This window comes from Mustela putorius, unplaced genomic scaffold (assembly GCF_011764305.1).
Source record: "Mustela putorius furo isolate JIRA1106 unplaced genomic scaffold, ASM1176430v1.1 tig00000242_pilon_pilon_pilon, whole genome shotgun sequence".
In the NCBI taxonomy this organism is placed as follows: domain Eukaryota; kingdom Metazoa; phylum Chordata; class Mammalia; order Carnivora; family Mustelidae; genus Mustela; species Mustela putorius.
Window position 1 is genome coordinate 5,358,630 of NW_025421325.1, and position 24,151 is coordinate 5,382,780.

A 24,151-nucleotide genomic window follows, 5' to 3' on the forward strand; every position below is an offset into this window, starting at 1 on the left:
GGAATCTAGTTCGTAGCACAAACTGGCATTTGATATTTGCTCAATAAATATTAATTGAGTGGCTGATCTGCATTAGTGAATAGCAATCACCATCATTAAATAGCTACTCCTCCTTCTTTCCATCTTTTAGTCATTTATTCATTTGAAACATTTATTAAGTATCAATTATGTATCAGAACTATGTTGGGCACTGGACCAATGGAGATGATGCCTTGCTCCAGAAGCTCATAGTCTATTGAAGAGTGCTGTAGACATCATGCAGTCAAGCATTCCTGTTATTCATATAAGAGGTATAAACATTATGTAAGGCACTATCATACTTCAGTCTTCCGGTCACACTGCTCCAGACCAATCTCCTTAAAAGAAGTGCTCTAATCATTTTATTCTTTGAATATCACAGAGTTGATCAGATCTAACATAGTCAATGATACAATAACAAAGGGCATTGTTGGGAAGAGAAAGATCAGTTGATACAAGTTTACTAGTTGATGTTACAGTGGCCAAGATCAGGAATGGGGAAAACAGCTAAGAAACAGGAATGGAGGGGCGCCTGAGTGACTCAGTCAGTTAAGCGTCTGCCTTTGGCTCTGGTCATGACCTCAGAGTTCTGGGATCGAGCCCTGCATTGGGCATCCTGCACAGTGGAGAGCCTACTTCTCCCTTTTCCTCTGCTGCTCCCCCTACTTGTTCTCTCTCTCTGTCTGTCTCTGTCTCTCTCTGTGTCAAATAAATAAATAAAATATTTTTAAAAAGAAGAAAGAAACAGGAATGGAGCAGTTACTAGAAGGATCCAATCACATTCTGCCAACAATATTTGTCTTGTATAAGGCTCTTCTCCTTACTCTCCTGTTAATTTTCTTCTGAATATAAAGTTATACATTAATTTTAGAGACTCTGAGTAGTATGAAAAAATAAAAAGATAACTAATTATGATATCCTACCACCTAGGAGCAAACTCAACAAATGTTTAGTATAGTCAGTGTTTTCTATGTTTCTTATATTTTTTACATAACTTACATTTTTTACATTTTGACGTTTCTTATATTTTTACATAACATAAGATATACTGTACATACAATTCTTTAACTTGCTTTAAAAAATTAAGCTTTTTGGATGCCTGGGTGACACAGTTGGTTAAGCATCTGCTTTCGGCTCAGGTCATAATCTCAGGGTCCTGGGATCTAGTCCTGCATCAGGTTCCCTGCCCAACGGGAAGTCTGCTTCTCCCTCTGCCTCTTCCTCTGCTCTCTCACAAAAATAAAAATTTTTTTTTTTAAAAATTAAGCTTTCTAACAAACACTGTTAAAATGATTCATAAAAATTTCAACGGCTACACATATGTGCCATTGGACAAAGTTTGATAATGTTACTATTCCCTTAGGTGTATGTTTTCACTATTTTTCCTCATTTTTCATTACAATAAATAAGTCTATGTCAACATCTTAATACACATAAAACTTTAAAAATATCTTGGAATATTATCTTAATATAGATTCTTTGAATTATCTCTGTATATGAAGACAGGAAAAACTTAGTGCTGTTGCACATTGCCAAATTGCTTTCCCAAGAAAGCGGTTTGAAATTGGAACAAAACATGTTTTATCAGTTAGAAGCAGTATTTGAGAGTGCTCTTTTGAAAATAGCATTGGGTATTCTCATTAAAAATAATTTTTGCTGATAGTTCTGTATTTCTTTTGATGTTGACCAAAGTTAGCTAGATAGTCACCAATACTGGGTGCCCGCCTTTCCCTTCCATTAATCTGTCAGAGGTAGGAGGCACAAGTCCAGCCAGGGACTTGCTTTCTCAGCCCACCCAGCACCTGGATGTGGCCAGATGTTCACTATTGCTGATGGAATGTGAATAGAAGAGATGTCTGTCACGTCCAGGTCAGGTTTTCTCAAGAAGCATGTGTGCCTTCTCCATTTTTTCTTCCTCCTTTGCTAGCGGGATAAAGAGGGCTCTAAAGCCCCAGGGGAGAAACAAAGTCACATTGTAGAAGAAACCTGTTTCTCCCATTCACCACATGGAGGAAAACCACCTGATAGGGACAACTGAATTGATTGGACTGCTCCATAAGCAAGAAATAAACTTTTATTATATTGACCCACTGAAATGTTGGCATTAATTTGTTATGGTAGCTAGCATTGTCCTCTCCAAATAGGTATCTACATAAGAGATTATCAGATATATAAATCACCAAGCTCTCCTTTTTGATTTTTTAACTGCAGAAGCCATATATATGTCATAATGAACATTCATAATGTTTTACTTAAAAATTAAGAATAGAATCGATGTCTAATACCTATCACATTTTTGTCTACCCATCTATCCAGCTGGCCAATCATTTAGCAAATATTCATTGTGGGGTCACTTCTGTGTGAGACACTGTGAATTGGTCTTTGTAAGTTTCTCAACGTATCCACATGATCCCAAGAATGATTTAGACACTGTATACCACCCTACCTGGAATCAGTGGCAGTTCACCCCAAGTAGACTTACCAGGAGCTCTTTCTTCAGGAGGGAAGTGAGCTTTCATAAATATTCAGTTTATGCACTTTTATACAGGTTACATTGGAGTTGGAGAGGGTAGCTGTTGTCCATGAGGGCAGTTTATGAGAAGAGAGTTCTATAGACAGGAATGAACCTGTAATACCAGTAATACACTGGTTATCAGAGTGGTACTTGGAAGCTTTGAGACAAGAGAGCTAAGAAAACATCATAGAAAGTTAGCCAAGACTGAGCTGTGTGAAAAATGAGGTGAGAAGTAGGTCATTGCAGGTGTGCTACTGATGTAAGAGTAGATCTTCAAATACTCCTCAACAGGCAAGGTATAAGAAGCCTTCTTTGGTCCTCAACAAGGGAGCACCAGTAAATATGTCAAGTTTAGAACATTTTTTTTTTCTGTGATTACTTTCTGGTTTTGAGTTTGTATCTTAATAAACTGAGGCCTGCTGTCTTAGTCTTTTTAGGTTGTTATAACAAAATTTTGCCCTTGCTCCCTTCTCCCTAACCAACCCCACCAATTTATGTCCTTCTCACATGTCATCAACTCCAAAAATCTAAATCCAAAGTCTCATCTAAATATCATCTAAATCAGATATTGGTGACACTCAAGATATGATTCATCCTGAGGCAACTTCCTCTCTAGCTTTGAACCTGTGAAATCAGACATATTATGTGCTTCCAAAATACAATTACAGGCCAGGAACAGGATAAACATTCACATTCAAAAAAAAAGAAAAGAAATAGGAAAGAAAGGGCTTGAGTTAAGTCTGAACTGCAACAAGGAAATTGTTATACTTTAAGGTTTGAGAATAAGTTTTGACTCGATATTCTGTCCATTAGGCTCTTTGGGGTAGAGGTCCTGCCTTTCAGAAACATTGGAGTGGGGATTTCACCTTTGCTGCGTGGAGTTTGGGTCCCCAAAGTTCTGGGTGACCCTGCACCCATGGGTTTGCTGGATACAGCTTATGTTGTGGCTCCCATCAGTTGACTCTCCTAATGGGAATTGGACAGTAGTCACTCTACTATCGGTCTGGGGTAATGAAGGTAGTATCATCTTCGTGGTTCTGCAGGGCATTGCCCTAGTTGGGGCTCTCTGTGGTGGCCCCACTCCCATTGGGGTACTCTGCCTGGATTCTGAGGCTCTTCGAAGCATCCTTAGAAATCTAGGAGCAGACAGCCATGACCCCACAGCTTTGCTGGGTACAGCATATGCTTCACCAAGGCCTGCTAGAGCCCAGCCTGGGGTGGCAAAGGAATGGAATGTTGCAGTGGGGGGAAGCAGAACCTATGATTTAAGATGGCCTCTCCTTTGAAATTGTTCTGCCCCCTTGCACTCTGGGCCTGTCCAGGAAGGGCAGCTCTGATGATCTCTATACCTTTGAATCCACTTTCCATTGTTTTCGAAATTGGGCTTATACTCTCAGAATAACAAAAGATAACAGAACAAAACAGATAACAGAGGAACAGAAAAATAAATGTTAGGTCTTTGACCCTGGGTCCTAAATGGGTTTCTAAAACACTTGTAAATTCCTAAGTGATAAGATCACCAGAAGCATCTTTTGTTCTAATGAGATAATTCTAGGTGGGCCCCTGGATACGAGCTGGTCACTAGAACAACTAAGCTGTGACGAGAAGCTTAGAACTTTCAGCCCTACCCTCATCTTCCAAAGAGGAGGAGAGAGCTGGAAATGGACTTAATAACTGATCATGCCTAGTGTTAAAAGAACAGAAATTCAACGGAGTAAATTTGAAGCCCGAATTGAAGTGCTAATTGGCTTTATTAAGTGACTCATGAACCAGGGTAGAATCCTTTCTAGCAAGTAGAGAGAAACTCTGAGGAGTTGAGCAGAACAGGAAGGTTTTTATAGGAAGGCGGGTGGGGCAAGAAAGTTATTAAAAGAAAAGAAAGGGTTGTTCCAGGCAGGGCCATTTTCCCTTAGGGGTAAGGGCAGGGTGTCTTATGCAGATTACTTTATCTTCCTTTGCTGGGGGTGGGAAGGGGATAGACAGGACCCGGGTGGCAGATTACTTTGTTGGTGCTTATCAGAAAAATCCTGACTAACCAGTTAAGATTTAGGTTTCTGGGGGAGGTTGAAACTGCAGGTAGATTAGGTACTGAGCTCTGGTTTGGTGACTTGGCCTAAGTGATGCCATTTTGGATCTGTGATTTTTTTCTTTTTGACATTATGTAAGGAGAACTCCACAAAATTCTAATAGTAGGGGATTCTGAGAGCTTCCAGGTTGGTGAGCACGCACTTACACACTGGGAGGGTGACACATCCCAGCTCCACAGGGACAGAAGCTTCTGCACTCAGGACCCTCCCAGACTCAACCGATGCATCTTTTTATCTGACTGTTCATCTGTATCTTTTATCATACCCTTTAATAAACTGGTAGATGGTAAATAAGTGTTTCCCTGAGTTCTGTGAGATGTTCTGTCAGATTTATTGAACCTAAGGAGGGGATTATGGGAATATCAGATTTATAGCTGGTTGGTCAGAAGCAAGGGTGACAATGGGGACTTGCGATTGGCATCTAAGGTGGGGTGGGAACAGTCTTGTGGCCATGAGTCTTTCATCTGTGGAATTGGGTGCTATTTCCAGGTAGTTTCAGAATTGAGTTAAATTGTAGGACACCCAGCTGGTGTCTGGAGAACTGCGTGGTAGAGGAAATCCCCCATATACCTGGTGTCAGTGTTGTGAGTGTGGTAGTAGTGTTAGGAGTAAGGGAGACACAAAGGAGGGAACCCTATAGGTGTTTTCCGATAGGGCTTGTGTTTAGATGGCTGACTCTTCTCCCCGTTGTCTTGAAGAATAGCTCCTGGCTTCGGTTGAGATAGCTGATCCATATTAATCTCCTTATCAAATTTGGCCAGACCTTATGTGTTTTTCCAATATAGATGGGCTGATAATTTTCTAAATCTTTAAGTCCTGCTTTGCTTTTAATTCATAATTTCATCTTTAAGTTATTTCTTGCTCACATTTTACAATGAAGCTGTCATGAGGAATCAGGCCATTCCTTTTATACTTTGTTTAGATACTTCCTTAGCCAAATACCCAGTTTTATCACTTGCAAGTTCTACTTTTTACAAAATACATGAGCACAATATAGCCAAGTCCTTTGCCACTTTAAAACAAGGATGGCCTTTGCTGCACTATCTAATATGTTCCTCATTTCCATCTGTGATCTCATCAGAATGGCTTTTCTTGTCCATATTTTTACCAATATTTTTTGCACGGTTATGTATGTAGATACTCTCTTAGAAGACTGTGGCTTTCTTTATAGTTCTTTTCTTTTCTTTCTGGGCTCTTAACCAGAATCACTCTTAATGGTCTGTTCGTGGCAGTACAGGCTTTTTCTAGGACACTCCTCAAAATTCCTCCAGCTTCTACCCATTTCTCAGTTCCAAAGCTGCTTCCTCAGTGTGTGTGTGTGTGTGTGTGTGTGTGTGTTTGTCAAGCAGTCTTCCACTCTTGTTGCCAATTTCCGTCTTAATCCATTTCAGCTGCTATAATAAAATACCACAGAGCGGATGGCTTATAAACAACATAAATTAATTTCTGGAGGCTGGGAAGTCCAAAATCATTGATTGATTTGATGCCTGGTGAGAATCCGCTTCTTCACTGATAACCATCTCTCATAATAATCTCACATGGGAGAAGAGGCAAGGGAGTTTTCTTAGGCCTCTTTTATAAGGGTGCTCATTCCTAATCACCTTCCAAAGATCCCACCGCTAATACCACCGTCACGCTACATGGTAGGTTTTCAACATGTGAATTTTATGGGGACACCAACATTCAATCTATAGCATCTGCCAGATAAATTATTTCTGGATAAACAGAAAATTCTGTTCTTAATCAACTTTTGAGAAATTTGAGTCATGGAAATAGGTGGTTTTCCTTTTTTAACACATCTATATTTTCTCAATGCCTCAATAATTCCTAAATTCCAGACCTTGCTTTGGTAAACTAAGCCACAAAATTGATGAAAATGACTTAAGATGTTGTCTGCAAAAATAAAGAGGTAAACTCTGTTCCTTCTATCCTTAGGTTTTATTTTCTCTTTCTAAGGAAATATATATTTGTTATTGAGCTGTTTATTCCTAGGGCTCTTAGACTCAAAGCACATTGTCATGGCTATAGCTACAAGGAAACTGCTTCTTTATATGCTTTTCTGCTTAGATCAGGGAAAATTTGTTGGATTAAATTAGCCACAGGAGGGCTCTATTGCAGTTTCTGGGGGGAAACAATCTGCAGCTTTATCTTCCTGGCACATAATTGTATTTCTGCAGTTTTGGATGGGTCAGACCTATTTATAAAGGTGAAGAACCAGGGTACGTAGCCCAGGTACATTTAGAATGTTCACTAAAAAATTCCAGGGGAATTTCTGGAAAATGAGGGTATATTTCCATGGAAAATAGCATAAAAATGAGACTTGAAATGATAAGCTCTGATTTATTTATTTTATTTTCATCTTGGGCATTTAAAATTCACAGCAACAATTCATATTAAGCATATGCAATTTATAGATATCTAATGCATGAAAAATACGTGCAGTTATGCATTATCCACCATTTTTCTTCCTGTCAACCCAACAGACTTTTATTATAATCCAGTCTGACAGGCCAGATGCTGCATGTCTCTATTTTCATCTATAACAGTGCTTCCTAACATGTGTCTACAGGATGATAATAGCTATTTCAAGAAGAAGAGTATGAGAACTTCCAGGTGAAACAAAATTGAATGTAATTCCTTACTACAGAACTTCCCAGAACCTCTGAATCACCGAGAGAGAGGCATTTCATGTGTATTTCCTGCTTTTCTTTAGGGACTAAAACCAAGGATTCAAAGTTATTATATCCAAAAAAAAAAAAAAAAAAAAAAAAAAAAAGAAAGAAAGAAAGAGAAAAGAAAAAAGAAAAAAGTCATGAAAAGAGAACCCCAAATCTGAGGCCATACCTAGAGAAATGGTGAAAACCACATGGGAAATATAAAGTGTTCTATGCCTGATGTTTCTGAGATTTCCTCCTGTACCTCATTCACAGGAAAAGACACAGCAACCCCTCTAGGAGTTTCAATATAGGGCCAGACCCAACAACAATCTGGACATTCCAAGATTTGAAGTTATATATTTTTTTTAAGATTTTATTTATTTATTTGACAGAGAGAGCAAGTGAGACAGCTCAAGCAGGGAGAGCAGCAGAGGGAGCAGCATAGGGAGAGGGAGAAGCAGACTCCCCGCTGAGCAGAGAATCCAAAGTGGGGCTTGATCCCAGGACCCCGAGATCATGACCCGAGCCAAAGGCAGATAGTTAACCAACTAAGCCACCTAGGTGTCCCCCAAGTTTTGAAGTTCTAACTCATTCTCCTGCAGCTGTTAATGGCTGCACTTTACCATTTCACTTGCTTCTTTTTATTTGGGGGGGGGGGAAGTAGTACCTAGGGGGTCTAGTAAAAGCAAAATCTCAGTGATGTATCAGACTATGTTTGAGGATTGAAAGTACATGAGCAGAGATATTAGGTCTAAGGGGAGAAATGGTCATGGTCATGTAGGAGAGATGAAGGAGCAGCACAATGAATTGTTGTATTTTGAAGAAAATCACTAGATCTTGCAAGGATATCATTCTGTAAATCACTAAACATAACAATAGATAATATACTCTTAGAAAAAAATAAAAGGATGTTTTTGTGGCTAAATGGTGCTTTATATCACACTTCCTAAGAATTCATGGAAAATCATAATCCATTGTCTTTCCCTGAGCACGTAAGCCAATTTTTCTTAGTTTTGACGGATCTATCCTCTAGGTACCCCACAATTTGGTTCCTAGTATGGTTTTATAAACCATTCTTTCCCTTCTCTTGCATGTCTCCCTGGTCACACTCTCACCCTCTGAACACACAAAATTAAACCAAAGTGGCTGGCCATACTGAAGCCTTTTGATTGACTTTTTAAAATTATCCACGTTGTGGAAGAGAAGAGCAATGAGGAGGAGCTACTCAGATGTCTGAATAGAGGACTGTGCAAATAGAAACCCTCCTTCTATGGGGCACGTGGATGACTTAGTCAGTTGAGTGTTGGACTCAGTTTTAGCTCAGATCATGATCTCAGCGTTGTGGGATCAAGCCCTCTGATGGGCTCTGTGCTTGGTGGGGAGTCTGCTTGGGTTTCTCTCCCTCCCTCTACCTTTGCTCTACCCCCTGCTCTCTGTGTCTCTCTCAAAAAGAAAATAAAAAGAAACCTCCTTATATAGGAGTCGTCAGATCAAATCCTGCTGCCATAATAAAGGAATTAGTAAAATAAACATAGGCTTGAACTCAAGACAAACTTGTCATGTGGTTAGCACTAGGGAGGTGGGAGAACACAAAGGGGACAAGTAGCTGCCAGACATGCTCTTCTGTTAGAGCTGCTTCTTATAGAGTACTCAGATTTGGAGGTAACTGAGTCCACTACTCCATCTAATACTTCTGTTGTCTTCTAGGATCTCCTACTGAGAGTATACCCTCCTGTCAGAATGGGATGTCATATTAACCCATACTTTGACCATCATTTACCCTTTGTAACTTTGTTCCCTTATCTATGTTATTCTCCACCTCCACCTCCCGTTTTGGAAAGTTCTCCTCAAGGTTCTGAAGTAGACAATGTTGATTTGAATCCCTGATCTTCATTTCCCAGCTGTGTGAACTTGGACAAATTACTTGAAATTACTAGGCTTTAGTTTTCTCATATGTAACTGCAGAAAATAATAGTACCTATTTTGTAAGGTTGTTGTAGGGTTTAATTAGTAATATGTGTATAAAACACCATATTGAGCTATTATCATTATATGAACTTCAAGTTTCAAATTCACATTCCACTTCCTCCTAACGTCTTCTCTGATAGTCCATGTTGGAAAAGATAGTTTCCTTTGCTAATTTCCAGTAGCATTTACTGTTCTCATGACCATAGGGTCATGGTATACACAACCTTGTGGTCTATTTATTTGTGTACATGTTTTCTCATCTGAACTAGACAGAAAATTTCTGAATGGCAGGAAGTATGTCTTATGTAATATCTTTAGCACCATGCTCTGCAAATAGCAGACATCCCATGAATTATAATTAAACCAAAAAGCCAAACAGATATCTTAATGAATTGTTTGAGTGAATCATGATTTAGGTGGTCAAAAACCAGTTTTGCAGCCCTTCATCCATCACTTGCATGGAAGCATAAAAGTGTTGGAGGAGTTGAAAGGATCTTTAGAGAATTCAGCTCCTGGGGACCCAGAGACACCCAAGTAAGTGGGTGCTCAGGTGTGGTAGTGGGAGGCCAGAAAGGAGAGAGAAGCACAAGCCCTACTTTCCATGGCAGGCCTTAGCCAAGATGCAAGATCTTATCTTTTAATGAAGATTGAAATTTTAACTTATTACACCAGCATGGATATATTCATCACTAAATTAAGAATAATTTTTAATGACTCGACATTGCTGGAACACCTTTTGTAATTTGAAAGTGACTATAAGAGTTTTTATCCAAATGTAAGGGGAAGAGCTCTCCCCAAAGAGTAGATTCGAATGATCAAGTGGGAAAACAAAGTTGTTTTCTAATTTCATACCAGGAGTCCCACTACTAATGTAGTGGTTTCAAGGGGTGGCCTTCGTGTCAAGCGTGCTTTGTAGAACAGCAGCTAGAGGTAGAAGTGTTTGCAAGGAAGGGAATAAAAGCCATCAGAGGGAAGCAGAGGTAATGAAAGGATGACCTGCTCCTTGCAGGAAGAGAGAAATGCTGCTGCGTGACCATCGACTGAATTCCGCCCAATGGCCTTGATTGCTGCAGAGGATATGGGATAGTTACACAGATCTTTATCTTTTACTTTTCTCTCTCTACTCAACAGTAAGGGATAGGTCTTTCTCATCTCCTCCTGCAGCCACTACCCTGAGACGTTGCCCAGCCCTTTCTTCTTGGGCCCTACAGCACAAGCCAGGAGCAAGCACTTCAATTTACTAGAATCTCAGGAAAGTTTTGATTCTCCCAAATCTTGATTAGATTGTGTGTGTGTGTGTGTGTGTGTTTTTAAAGATTTTATTTATTTATTTGACAGAGATCACAAGTAGGCAGAGAGGCAGGCAGAAAGAGGAAGGGAAGCAGGTTCCCTGCTGAGCAGAGAGCCCGATGTGGGGCTTCATCCCAGGACTCTGGGATCATGACCTGAGCCGAAAGCAGAGGCTTAACCCACTGAGCCACCCAGGCGCCCCGATTAGATTGTTTTTAAAAAGATGGTACCATTGCAATGTAATTTTCAGTTGCCATGGTATTCTGTGCAAACACAGGCTCTTTTATTCTGTGGGATGCTTTCAGAAAAGTCCTCACACCCTGTCTGTCACAGAATGAATTGCTATTAAAACCAGTTTATTTACAGGTTACACCTCTAGATGGCAAGCCCTTGAGATTTTATCATTTATATTAGCTGCACCTGAGATCCATTTGAGACTCACAAATTATCACATGTGAAATTGTAAACTCTGACTTAACTGTTTATTGGGATGGGCTTGGGGAGGAAAAGATATGTTTTGGGGAACTAGGTAGGCAAAGATAGGAACTAGGTAAAGTTGTTTCCTTTAATGCCTAGGGATTTGAGTTCTGATTACAGAAACAAGGTTTGATTGTAGCATCACAGTAACCAGTGGTTTAGTGGCCAAAGGTAGAAACTAAGTTGAGGTTATGTATTTTGTTATCCCTCTAACTTCCTTTTTATTTGTGCCTTATTGTTGCCTCTCTGTTACCCCACTGCCTCCTATTATTTCCCACTTTAGAGCCTTGATAGAGTTTGTAATTTCTGGGTAGTGGCCCCTATTCCAGATTTTTCTGTCCTTCTCTGGTAACTTAGCAATGCCAGAAGAGCAGCTAGGAAATAGCAGCTCAGGCTATTAATGTCAGTGGCCAAATGCATGATACGTGGGGCTTGAGAGAACTGTTTTTGAATTGCAATGGGAAAAATAAACTTTGGAAAATAATAGTGCGGCATGGGTCTCAGCTTGAGCCAGCACCTAAGGATTTTATTCTCACTGGGGATTTGGCTGGAGAAGAGTGCTATCTGTAGTGAGGGAAAGATAGGAATGCCAAGGACAGCTTGTTGTTCGTCAGGCAGTAGCATTTCAGAGCACAGATTCTACAGACAGAAGGCCTGGGGTCAGGTACCAGTTCTAGCACTTAGTGGCTGGTGACAATCTTAAACAAGGAGCTTGATCTCCTATACTTTATTTGTAGAATGGGGATGTTAGTTGAAAGTGCCTCACAGGAGTGTTTTGAGGTAAGCTGTGTAAACAACTTCAAGCAGTGCATGACACTTACGTGCTTTGGAAGCGCCAGCTAATATTCTGTTTCTTCCGCCCTCTTCAGTAGACACCTCTCTGAGCCAGGTGAGGAGACGGGCTGCAGGAGGGACTCTGTGAGACCCAGGGACACTGTCAGCGCTGTGCTTATTCCCACTTCAAAAAGTGAACCTCAGCGAGGGAAGAAGAACTCTCTGCCTTGAGGAACATAACATGATTTTTGGTGCAGTGATAGCCCTAGGCTTTAGAACCCCCAGGATTTCCTCTCTCTGGGAATGTCATCGTCGGGAGCCAGTAGAGCTTTCACAGAGGGACCAGCATCAATGCTGCTGCTGGGAAGGCAGCTTGGGCTAGTGAGGGCTGCTATTTGTGCACACAGAAGCCATGCTGTAGGGCTCTCAGAGATACTTAAGGGAACTTTCCAGGCAGCTGAAGTCCTGGGTTATTAAGGTAAGGATACAAAGCAGTTTAACCTGAACTATAGCTAGATGTGACCCATCAGTATGCAAAAGCTGGCAAGGTCTTGGAAAACTCAGATTACACTATAAAAGAAATGAAATTCACTTACACTCAGCAAGCGTCTCTTGGAGACTTCTTCCTTTCTTGCTATCGTACTCATTTTTTTTTTAAGTGATTAAAACTTGTCTCCTTTCTGTTTTAGATTTATTTATTTATTTTAAAGAGAGAGTGCAAGCAAAGGGAGGGGAAGAGGGAGAGAGAGAATCTCAAGGAGACTCTCCACTGAGTGGGGAGCCCAGTATGGGGCTCAGTCTCATGATATATGTGATCATGACTTGAGCCAAAATCAAGAATCAAATGCTCAACCAACTGAGCCACCCAGGCACCCCCTCCCCCCACTTTTTAATGGTTCATGGGAAATGTCATATGAAAATAGCATTGTTTTTTTTCTATCAAATGTGATCTCTTGCTATCTTACCTTTACTTGTTTCCCAGACCACAGGGTTGTTCTCTAACTGTCTGGGTTTTTAATATATTATTGGTTCCATCTGTGGGAACCAGAAGCCAAGCTAAGAGGATATTTTAAAACTGCCTTCACTCAGGTTTAGGATTCTTTCTTGTGGATGCTGCCTCAACCATCCTTGCCCTCCATATTTAATATTACTCAATTAATAAAGTCATTGAAAATGCTGATACAAATATTGTTAGCAAAGCCGAGATAACATAGGAGCAATGATTGATGCCTCTGTGCTTGCTGGTGATGTAGTTTCACCAGGTTTCATCTCAATGCTGGGTAAACATGAAGATGGGCTAAGCATGAACATTTGTGGGCTTCTGTCATGTGTTCCTTGTTGAATGAATGATCTGGCTGTTGGTGGTTGAGGATTGATCTCCACCTTTGCTATCCCAGTCAGGGAAGATCTGTGATCCGTATCTTAGAATTTAGCACTTAATTGCTCTCTAAACAATTGCTTCTTATACTCTAGTGTTGTCTTTTACAGATAGATGATAATTTGTTGGAGGCAATGGTCCTTTTACATATCATAATTATTTTTGCGGTATTTAGCAGAGTCTAGAACATAATAAAGGCTTAATAAATATTTAATTGCTTCTGTAAAAAAAATAGTGCAGTGAAGAAAAAGTACAGTGAAGCAAACATTTTCTTCTTTCAGTTCACACAGCATTTATAGTATTCTTGCTCCTATGTTATGTCCACTGTAAGAAGGGATTAGTTCTCTCTACTTCTCTTACAGAATTCTCCACACCTTCCTTTGGTGTGTGGTTGATAACGGACTTTTTACACACTAGGGAATACAATGCCTTCATGTTAATAACACTGAAACAAGGAGTGAGGACTTATAGGAAAATTCATTGTAAGAAAGAAATCTTTTCATTGTTAAACTCGGCTCTGTTGTGAATCCGCAGTGATGGTGGAAATACACAGAATGCAATGGCAGTCCACTGGTCTGAATAGCATCACACTAACGCATAAAATGAACATGTGGTAGAACAGAATGCAGAAATGAGAAACAAGCCTTTACAGATGGATCCTTATTAATTTATACGATAAGTGTATCTCATTTTGTCCTCATTTTATTGGAGCAAACTTTTGCTAACCATGCAAACATTAGACATTTACTTCTGTAATTTCCCTTGTGTATTTTTACATACATTACATTTTGAAAATGCAATTGAGAATTGGATTTTTGCTCACAATAGCTCTCTTTTTACTGCTTTGACACAGAAATTATTGTTAATAGACTTCTCTATGAGGATTAGGTCTTTCTTTCCAAATGTTGAATACAGTGATAAATTAAATGAGCAGGCGATGCAGTTCCTTAAACACAAAAGCTATTCATCCCTCCTCCTCCTTGGCTCCCCTGCAAGAGCTCCTTCTCAATCCTTTTCCTTCTTTTTTCTTTGGAATTTTGCCACTTCTGCATAGGAGATCTAGGCTTAAAGGGCAGGAATATCTCTTATCTCAACTCCCCTCTAGTGGTGTGTATTAGTTTGTTTGGGCTGCCACAACAAAATGCCACAGACTGAGTGGCTTAAACAACAGAAATGTATTTTCTCACAGTTCTGGAGGCTGGAAGGCCACGATCAGGTGTCCACATGGTTAGTTTCTCCTGAAGCCTCCCTCCTTGGCTTGCACGTGGCTGCCTTTGCACTAATTCCTTACATGGTTGTCCTTCTGCCTGTGTTTTCTGTGTCCTGATCTTCTCTTTTCACAAGGACACTAGTTATTTTGGATTAGGGCCAACCATAATGACCTCACTTTAATTGAATCACTGCTTTAAATAAGGCACAAACTCCAAATACAGTCACATTCTGAGGTACAGGGGCTTCAACATTTAAATTTTTCGGGGACACAGTCAGCCCATAACAAGGTGTTATTTGAAAATGTAGATCCTGCCTAATCTTATTCTATTTAGAATAAAGATGCATAAGCTCCATGCATTATTTTTAAATATTAAAATTAGATGCCATCTTTCAAATACATAGAAATGATTTCTTTCTTTTCTCTTAAATGATTAAACTAGTAGTTTTTGATGAAGACAGGACCATTCCTGGTAGCACTTTAGAAATTTTGGGGAAGTTTTGGCTGTCACGATGATTGGAGGGTGCCACTAAGTAAGGCAGAGCATCCAATTATTTTTGTAGCAGCTACATACCAAACTAAAATTACAACTTGCTTTCTTTTGTTTATATTTTACAATTGTAAAATAAATTAGAATGATATTTTATAATTTATGTTACAATTAAGACATTATATGTATTTTTTTTAGTTTGTAGGTAAATGACCTATGAATTTTATATCAGAATCATAATGGTGGCATAACAAAATATTTGTTTTAAAAAAGAGGTGTTGAGCTGGTTGGGGTTGAGACTCTGAACTAGTTGTTAAGTTTCTTAAGGGCAGGGATATCTCTTACTCATTTTTCTTTCCCAAACTCTAAACCATCTATGGTATATAGGAGGTATTCAATATATAGTTGTTAATAACTAAGTGAATGCTTTACTCAGATATTATTATATTTTTACCACTATGGAAATATTGACAAAGGAGACATTTTAATAGTTGTGTATCACAATTCATATGTTTTCACTGATTTCTGTATCCTTTCGTTAATTTACTATTCATTAATAAATGAGAATAAAAATCACATGAAATTGACTGGTCATAGAGATGTAGGAGGTGAGACAGAAAATTTCATGTCTTGGTGGCCAGAGGAAGAGAGAATTTCAGGAGGGAGGGCAGTATCTCAAGACTAAATCCCTTGTTTTTGTAGAAATTAATTTATAGACTGAGAATTGCCTTGGTTTGTAATTAAATGAACTTGATTCTGAATGCATCCCTAAATGGAACTTCCTATAATTCCAATCCTTCAAATTCTCTGAAGTAAAGAAAGATGAAAGATGATTAGGAGTTAGGCTTAAGAATCTCCCATCCCTCCCTCAACAAACAAATAAATAAAAATACCAGTTTAGTAATTCCAATGTTGCGGTAATCCCAGTTCCATGGGAAGCCTCTGAATTCAGCAGGTAGAAAATTGATCTCAAGCTGTAGATGAGAAGGAAAGGTAGCAGGACTGTGCCAAGGAAGAAGTTGAACTGTAATGGAATCTTGGTGAAGGTCTCAGTTGACCCCATGGGGAGCACTGAAACCAAAGCCTTCTTGAATTTTTCTAAATTTCAGGTAGGAATTGGACTTTTATATGCCACCTTGACCAATTCCTGGGTACAGGCCGCTGCAGGAAGAGAGCATGACCTTGAGTGAGCTGGCTTTTCTCAGCTGAGAATAATCTGCAGAGAGGGACTCAAAGGAGAGCCCTGAGCAGCCCGGCATTCCCAGCAGCTGAGGGCAGGGGAGTTGCAGTGCAGAGGGACATTAGGCAGGCTCCTCACTGTGTCCATTTCACCTCAGATCTGCTTTCCTGGGATTCTGCTTAAAACCAGCAAGTGCACAAGAGATTCACGCTTACAATGTTCAATGTTATAAGTAAAAGAGGGTTTTGATATGGATAGTTCTCTGGTTTCTGAAATCTTTCTATCTTCTAACTTTGAGGATTTATAGTCTTGGTTTGTTTTCTTTCTTTCTTTCTTCTTCTTCTTTTTTTTTTCCTTTTCTTGAAGACCAGTGTGAAGAATGAGACAAATGTACCCCAATCCAAAAAAGGTCAACTTAATACCTCATCTAAAGCAATTGGAAGAATATTTCTTTCCTGTCCCAATAAACATAATTTTTCTCTTTTATATAATTGAGGTGGTAAAGATTTCTGCTTCAGTGTGGGACCTGTCAGAACAGTAAAACAATTTTGCTTAAACACTTGTCCTCCCATCTGCCTTTGAGATGAATTACCAAACTAAGCCACCAAAACTCATGCTCAACTCTTTGTTCTCTTCATATTTTCTTTCCTGTTTCAACTGGAAATTTTTTTCCCCCTACTTCTTGTCAGCTACTTCTATGGGAAATTCTCAGATAATGTCCTGAGATGATCTCCCACATTCAAATACGTTTTCTTCAGCTGAAAGATTTAGGCTACTTAGTCTAACTAATTCTAGCTCTCAGATAATTTAAAAGGCTGGCATTTGTTTTCCTGACTAGAAGCTTTCTGCTTTGGGGCCAGAAAAATCTATTTTGATTTCAATACCAGCAACTGAAAAATTTGTGATACAATGGGGCTAAAATAAGCAGGAAATTTGAAGTAATATTTCTCATGGTTTCATTTGGCATAGAGGGTCTTTTATCATATGCTGACACTAAGCGTTTCCATCTTTACAGAAAAACTTACAAATTCTCTTTTTTTCACTTCCCTTAATCTGTAGACCAGAATGTACAGATTATATTACATTAAAAGTAATGCTAAAAAAAGGTATGTCCCATTTGTGTCCTGCTGAGGGCTTAAGCAGTTTCACGAATATCCAGGGTGTTAAACAGAAATGTCTTCATTGGTTGGTTGTCTCTTACTAGTCAAACCTTAGGCTTTGATTTTTCCATGTTGGTTTCTCTTAGTGGGACTTTGGAAGACAGACAACCTTTGGGTTGTAAGACAACACAAGATAGGTCCCCATAGAGAGGAAGCAGTGGAAGCTGCAGGCAGGTTTTCTTCTGTTTGGCTGTTTGTCTGGTTCTTCAAGTCAGCATAATTTGTGAGATGCATCTAGATTTTGCATAGAGGTATAGATCATTCACTGTCTTTTCCATGTCAGGGGTCATCTTTAAACCTTCCTTACCCCAAATCTTATTTCATCACTAAATCCTGTTTATGTAATCTTCCAATATATTCCTAAAATCTTGCTCCCTCCTGCTATCTCCTTAGATGCCACCCAGGCTCCAGCCAGCAGTACTTGCTTGACAGCTGCTCTTGTATTTTGAGGAATATCCTCACTCTCACCCTTGCTTTCCTCTAATCCTGTATATACATGCAGCCAGCGGAACCCCAAAACCCCAAATAAATAAAGCAGATTGTAGTGTGTTAGTCACGAACTTGAAATATTTCATGGATTCCCAGTGCATAGCCCAGTGAGGATACTGCTTAAAACCCACACATAGTCTGCAGTCCCTCCTGCGTGACTGGCTTCTGCCTAACACTGCCCCTCTACTCTCTCCTGCCACTTTTTCCAGCCCCGTTCGTTATGTGCTTTCCAGTTCCTAGAGAGTCAGGCACCTTCCTGTTCTTGAGTTTGGCATATGCTTCTTTTTTTTTTTTTTTTAAATGTATGTTATTTTTTCTACTTGAGATAGTTTCCCACCCTCCCTTAATGTGGCAAATTCCTACTCAGTCATCTCTCAGAGAGCCGCCTTCCCTGATGTACCTGCTTCCATTAAGTCTCCCTGTTATTTTCAGACAGTAACTGCTGCCTCTGACATATCACAGTGTGATTGCTTAATGCTTCTCTTCCTATTAGGCTGTGGGCATTACGGGGGCATGTCTGTTCTGTTTCCTGTGGTGTCTGTTAGTGCACAGTGCCTGGTACATAATGACAGCTCCCAGCTATTTTGGGAATGAACAGCTGGTTAATACGAAGTTTTAGGGACTATGACAAAGTTTACCAGAAAACTAATTCAGGGGGACTTCTCATTTACACTTTTTGATCTGAAGCTTTTCAGCTGAAAATAGGTAAATTTGGTATCAGGATTTCTGAGCACCTTGCAACTCAACCAGTCAGTGTAGGTAACCATTCACTTAATGAGCTGCACTGGCCAAAGGCCAACCTTTCATTTTGGAGAAATACAACCCTTAGGTTAGAGGCAGCATGTGCACTGAGCCAGAGTTCCAGTTTGAAATTTTAAAGCTGGCTACATTCTCATAAATCACATCCGAAGGCAACAACATCCATCCCAGCCCCGTTTATGTGCTCCTCCTCCTCTACTGTAGCAGATAGACAATACATAATTTATTAAGTGAATGTGTAGAGAATAAAATGACAGGTAAGTTGACCAAACTCTGGATTGCCAATGGCTTTTTAGGCCACAAGAGGGAGCTCTTTAAACTCTTGTTAAACAAACAATTGGAAGAAGAAATTTGGCAATCATGAGGTTGGCCAGATGGACACCTATTTATATGATATTGACTCTGGAATTCCAGTCAGTTTTAAGCTACAAAAATTTCAATTCTTTTCATCTGCAATGTAATTTGCATTTTAAGTAGTGTTGTTAAAGGCAGAGAATTGTTTTTGCTTTTAAAATCTAATTTTAAGTCTAATTTAACTAGTGTGAAAAAGTAGCAGTATTCAGCTAAGCGAAAAAGAAATGAACGTACCTTTCAAAATCAATCTTATTTTTAAATACTTAATAAACAGCCTTAGGAAGGAAATACCTTCTTCTTTGAAAAAAAAGAAAATCACAGTTTCTTTTGGTAATTAGTCTAGAGAATTTAAATGTGTAAATATCTATGCAAATTAGGTTTTTAAAAGAAATGTACAAATTGTGGCTTGAGAACTTATTTCTTAACAATGAAAGTCCAATTATAGACATGTTTATATATAACGGATTTAGTTATACAGTAACTACACCTGCTAATACTCCTGGTCACCCTGAGAATGCAATGAACTGTCAAAGGGGCATGACCCGTGAGCAGAAGTAGCTTCTAGTGAGAAGCTAGTGAGAGGTGTATCATTTAGTGTCAAATGACTGTAGTATTTTTTTAAAACAATTTTGTTAAAAATATTATTTATTTATTTGACAGGTAGAGATTACAAGTAGGCAGAGAGGCAGAGAGAGAGAGAGAGAGAGAGAGGAGGAAGCAGGCTCCCTCAGAGAGCCCAATGCGGGGCTCGATCCCAGGACCTTGAGATCATATCCTGAGCAAAAGGCAGAGGCTTTAACCCACTGAGCCACCCAGGTGCCCCCAAATGACTGTAGTATTAACAGTACTAGTAATATTCACTGGGTGTTTAATGTAGGTTAGCAGGCACCGTGATAAGCCCTTATATAGGCTAGCTCATTAATTCCTCACAACCCTGTGTGGCAGCCATTATTACTGTTTTTATTTTAGAGATGAGAAGACTTGAGGCTGAGAGAAAGTGACATAGATCGAAAAGCTATTGCGGGGGGCAGGGCATCATCTGAATCCCTTTCCAGGGTTAGTTTCCCTAAGTGAATGCTACTCAGTTGGCAAATCTGACTGTGGGTCAAGTCATTGGTCTTCTGGGTAAAATGTTTCTCTCCCTATAATGAGTTAAACCTGTACATTATTATCCTTACCTTGAACACTAGGATTCTGCTAAGATTCTCTTCCTCCTCTGAAATGTTTTGTCCTAAGAGGGGAGAGGGAAACTTTTATAGTTGTATATAGGGCAGCTATACTTGGGATGATTGTCAGCAAATAGGAAATGTGATAAAGATGCTGGTTTTCCAGCATGAAGTTTCCTCAAAAAGTTGAAAATAGAGCTACCCTATGACCCAGCAATTGCATTACTGGGTATTTACCCTAAAGATACAAACGTAGTGATCCGAAGGGGCACGTGCACCTGAATGTTTATAGCAGCAATGTCCACAATAGCCAAACTATGGAAAGAACCAAGATGTCCATCAACAGATGAATGGATCAAGAAGATGTGGTATATATACACAATGGAATACTATGCATCCATCAAAAAAATGAAATCTTGCCATTTGCGATGACGTGGATGAAACTAGAGGGTATTATGCTTAGCAAAATAAGTCAATCGGAGAAAGACAACTATCATATGACCTCCCTGATATGAGGAAGTGGAGATGCAACGTGGGGGGTTTGGGGGGTAGGAAAGAATAAATGAAACAAGATGGGATTGGGAGGGAGACAAACCATAAGTGACTCTTAATCTCACAAAACAAACTGAGGGTTGCTGGGGGGGAGGGGGGTTGGGAGAAGGTGCGTGGTGTTATGGACACTGGGGAGGGTATGTGCTATGGTGAGTGCTGTGAAGTGTATAAACCTGGCAATTCACAGACCTATACCCCTGGGGATAAAAATACATTATATGTTTATAAAAAATATATAAAAAATTTAATTAAAAAAAAAGATTTGAATTCAGAAAAAAAAAAAGATGCTGGTTTTCTGCTGATTCACCCATGTGATGTCAAGCCGTGCAGAAACACCAACAGACTTAAAGCTGAATCATGAAGAACACACACCATATAATGCCAAAAGAGAAGATATCCAAAGTGTTCTAAGCAGATGACTGTAAAAAAAAAAAAAAAAGTCCTATGTTTTACTGTAGGGATCTAGAGTCTTAGTGTGTCTTAAGTAAATAATAAAACATGTACTATCAGTAGAAATCTAAATATCATCTTCTCGGCTCAAGGTGGGGCTATGACCCATCAATTACAGGAAGAATAGGAAGGTCTGAATCCTCTTGCTAATGATTGTCTATTGTCTCTCTGCATATTCTCTTTACCTCTACCCTCAACCCTATTTGTAACCCTGCTTGTAAACCTAACGGCTCTTTAAACACTTAGAAAGCATGCTGATTTTTCTTGTAAGAGTATTTATGAAAAAATGGAATTATTGAATATAAAAATAAATGACTCATTCTTGTCCTTTAATTTTTTGTAATGTATTCTTACAATTCTATTTAAAATTTTCTTATGAACCAGGCACAGAATTTGAATGAGTTTTTAAGAAGGACTGAACACTGCAGTGTCTTACTCTATATTTTTTGTTGTCAGTGTAGGCTCAAGCCTGCTTCCTTTTTAATTTCAATGGTTGACCAAAGCTGGCACCAGGACTGAGACTGGGACATAATTTAAACCTTAGAAACATGTGTTCAGTATGGTAGCAGATGTGAGAGAGTTCTCTGGTAATAAGCTGAGGTTCACATCTTAGGCATCCCTTCCCACAGGGTTGCCAGTTTAATACAGGCTATTCAATTAAATTTGAAATTTTGATAAACAATCACTATTTTTTTTAGTGTATATCCCAAATACTACATAGAAGATAGCTTTATCTAAAATTATTCATTATTTACCTGGAATCCATATTTAACTGGGTGTTTTACAATTTTATTTGCTAAATCTGGCAGTTCTACTTTTCCTCTCCCTGCCTTACTGGTCAGTGAAGTGTAGTGGTTCAGTGTACAGATCCTGGAACCAGACTGCTGGGATGACTTGCTAGCTGTGTGATCATCAACAAATTTCTTAGCTTCTCTGTGCTTAGCTTTTCTCACCTGTAAATTGCATATAAGAATAGAACCCCCCTCACTTCAGTTCTGTCTTCAAAACTAAATGAATTACTGCATTAAAAATACTTAATAAGCAAGCTATTATTATTATTATCATTATAATTATTACTTTTAGAGATGTTTCTTATCTCTAAAATCAGGGATAATAGTAATTTCTCATAGTATTGTGGTAGTTACTATGAGAACTGAACTAGATAATATAGACCACAACTTCCTTTACCAAAATAGTTAAACTTCTCTCTTTTTAAAAATTAACATATAATGTATTATTTTTTTCTGGGGTATAGGTCTGTGAATCACTGGTCTTACACAATTCACAGCACTCACCAGAGCACATACCCTCCCCAAAGTCCATAACCCAGCCACCCCATCTCTCTCAACCTTCTCCCCTCCAGCAACCTTCAGTTTGTTTCCTGAGATTAAGAGTCTTTTAGTCTTTTAGTCTTGTTTCATTTTTTTCCCTCCCTTCCCCCATGACTCCCTGCCCTGCCTCTCTAATTCCTCATATCAGAAAGATCATATGATAATTGTCTTTCTCTGATCAACTTATTTTACTTAGCATAACACCCCCTAGTTCTATCCACATTGTTGCAAATGGCAAGATTTCAGGTTTTTTGTTGACTGCATAGTATTCCATTGTATATATGTACCATATCTTCTTTATCCATTCATCTGTTGTTGGATGTCTAGGTTCTTTCCATAGTTTGGCTGTTTTCCATGATTTCCATTGCTGCTATAAACATTTGGGTGCACGTGCCCCTTTGGATCACTACATTTGTATCTTTAGGATAAATACCCAATAGTGCGATTGCTGGGTCATATGGTAGCTCTATTTTCAACTTTTTGAGGAACCTCCATACTATTTTCTAGAGTGGCTGCACCAGCTTGCATTCCCACCAACAGTGTAGAAGGGTTCCCCTTTCTCCGCATCCTCACCAACATCTGTTGTTTCCTGACTTGTTAATTTTAGCCATTCTAACTGCTGTGAGGTGGTATTTTACTGTTGTTTTGATTTGTATTTCCCTGATGCTGAGTGATGTTGAGCACTTTTTCATGTTTCTGATGGCCATTTGGATGTCTTCTTTGCAGAAATGTCTGTTCTTGTCTTCTGCCCATTTCTTGGTTGGATTATTTGTTCTTTGGGTGTTGAGTTTCATAAATTCTTTAAAGATTTTGGATACTAGCCCTTTATCTGATGTGTTGTTTGCAAATGTCATCTCCCATTCTGTCAGTTGTCTTTTGGTTTTGTTGACTGTTTCCTTTGCTGTGCAAAAGCTTTTGATCATGATGCAGTCCCCCAATAGTTCATTTTTTTGCCCTTGCTTCCCTTGCCTTTGGCAGTGTTTCTAGGAAGAAGTTGCTGTGGCTGAGGTCAAAGAGATTGCTGCCTGTGTTCTCCTTAAGGATTTGGATGGATTCCTGTCTCACATTGAGGTCTTTCATCCATTTTGAGTCTCTTTTTGTTTGTGACGTAAGGAAATGATCCAGTTTCATTCTTCTGCATGTGGCTCTCCAATTTTCCCAACATCATTTGTTGAAGAGACTGTCTTTTTTACACTGGACATTCTTTCCTGCTTTGTCGAAGATGAGTTGACCATTAGAGTTGAGGGTCCATTTCTGGGCTCTCTATTCTGTTTCATTGATCTATGTATCTGTTTTTTTGCCAGTACCATACTGTCTTGATGATGACAGCTTTGTAATAGAGCTTGAAATCTGGAATTGTGATGCCACCAACTTTGGCTTTCTTTTTTAATATTCTGCTGGCTATTCGGGGTCTTTTCTGGTTCCATATAAATTTTAGGATTATTGTTACATTTCTTTGAAAAAAATTGATGGTATTTTGATAGGGATTGCATTAAATGTGTAGTGTGCTTTGGATAGCATAGACATTTTCACAATATTTATTCTTTTAATCCATGAGCATGGGATGTTTTTCCATTTCTTTGTGTCTTCCTTAATTTCTTTCATGAGTACTTTATAGTTTTCTGAGTACAAATCCTTTACCTCCTTGGTTAGGTTTATTCCTAGGTATCTTATGGTTTTGTGTGCAATTGTAAATGGAATCAACTCCTTAATTTCTCTCTGTCTTGTTGGTGTATACAAATGCAACTGATTTCTGTGCATTGATTTTATATGCTGACACTTTACTGAATTGGTGTATGGGTTCTAGCAGTTTTGGAGTGTAGTCTTTTGGGTTTTCCATATAAAG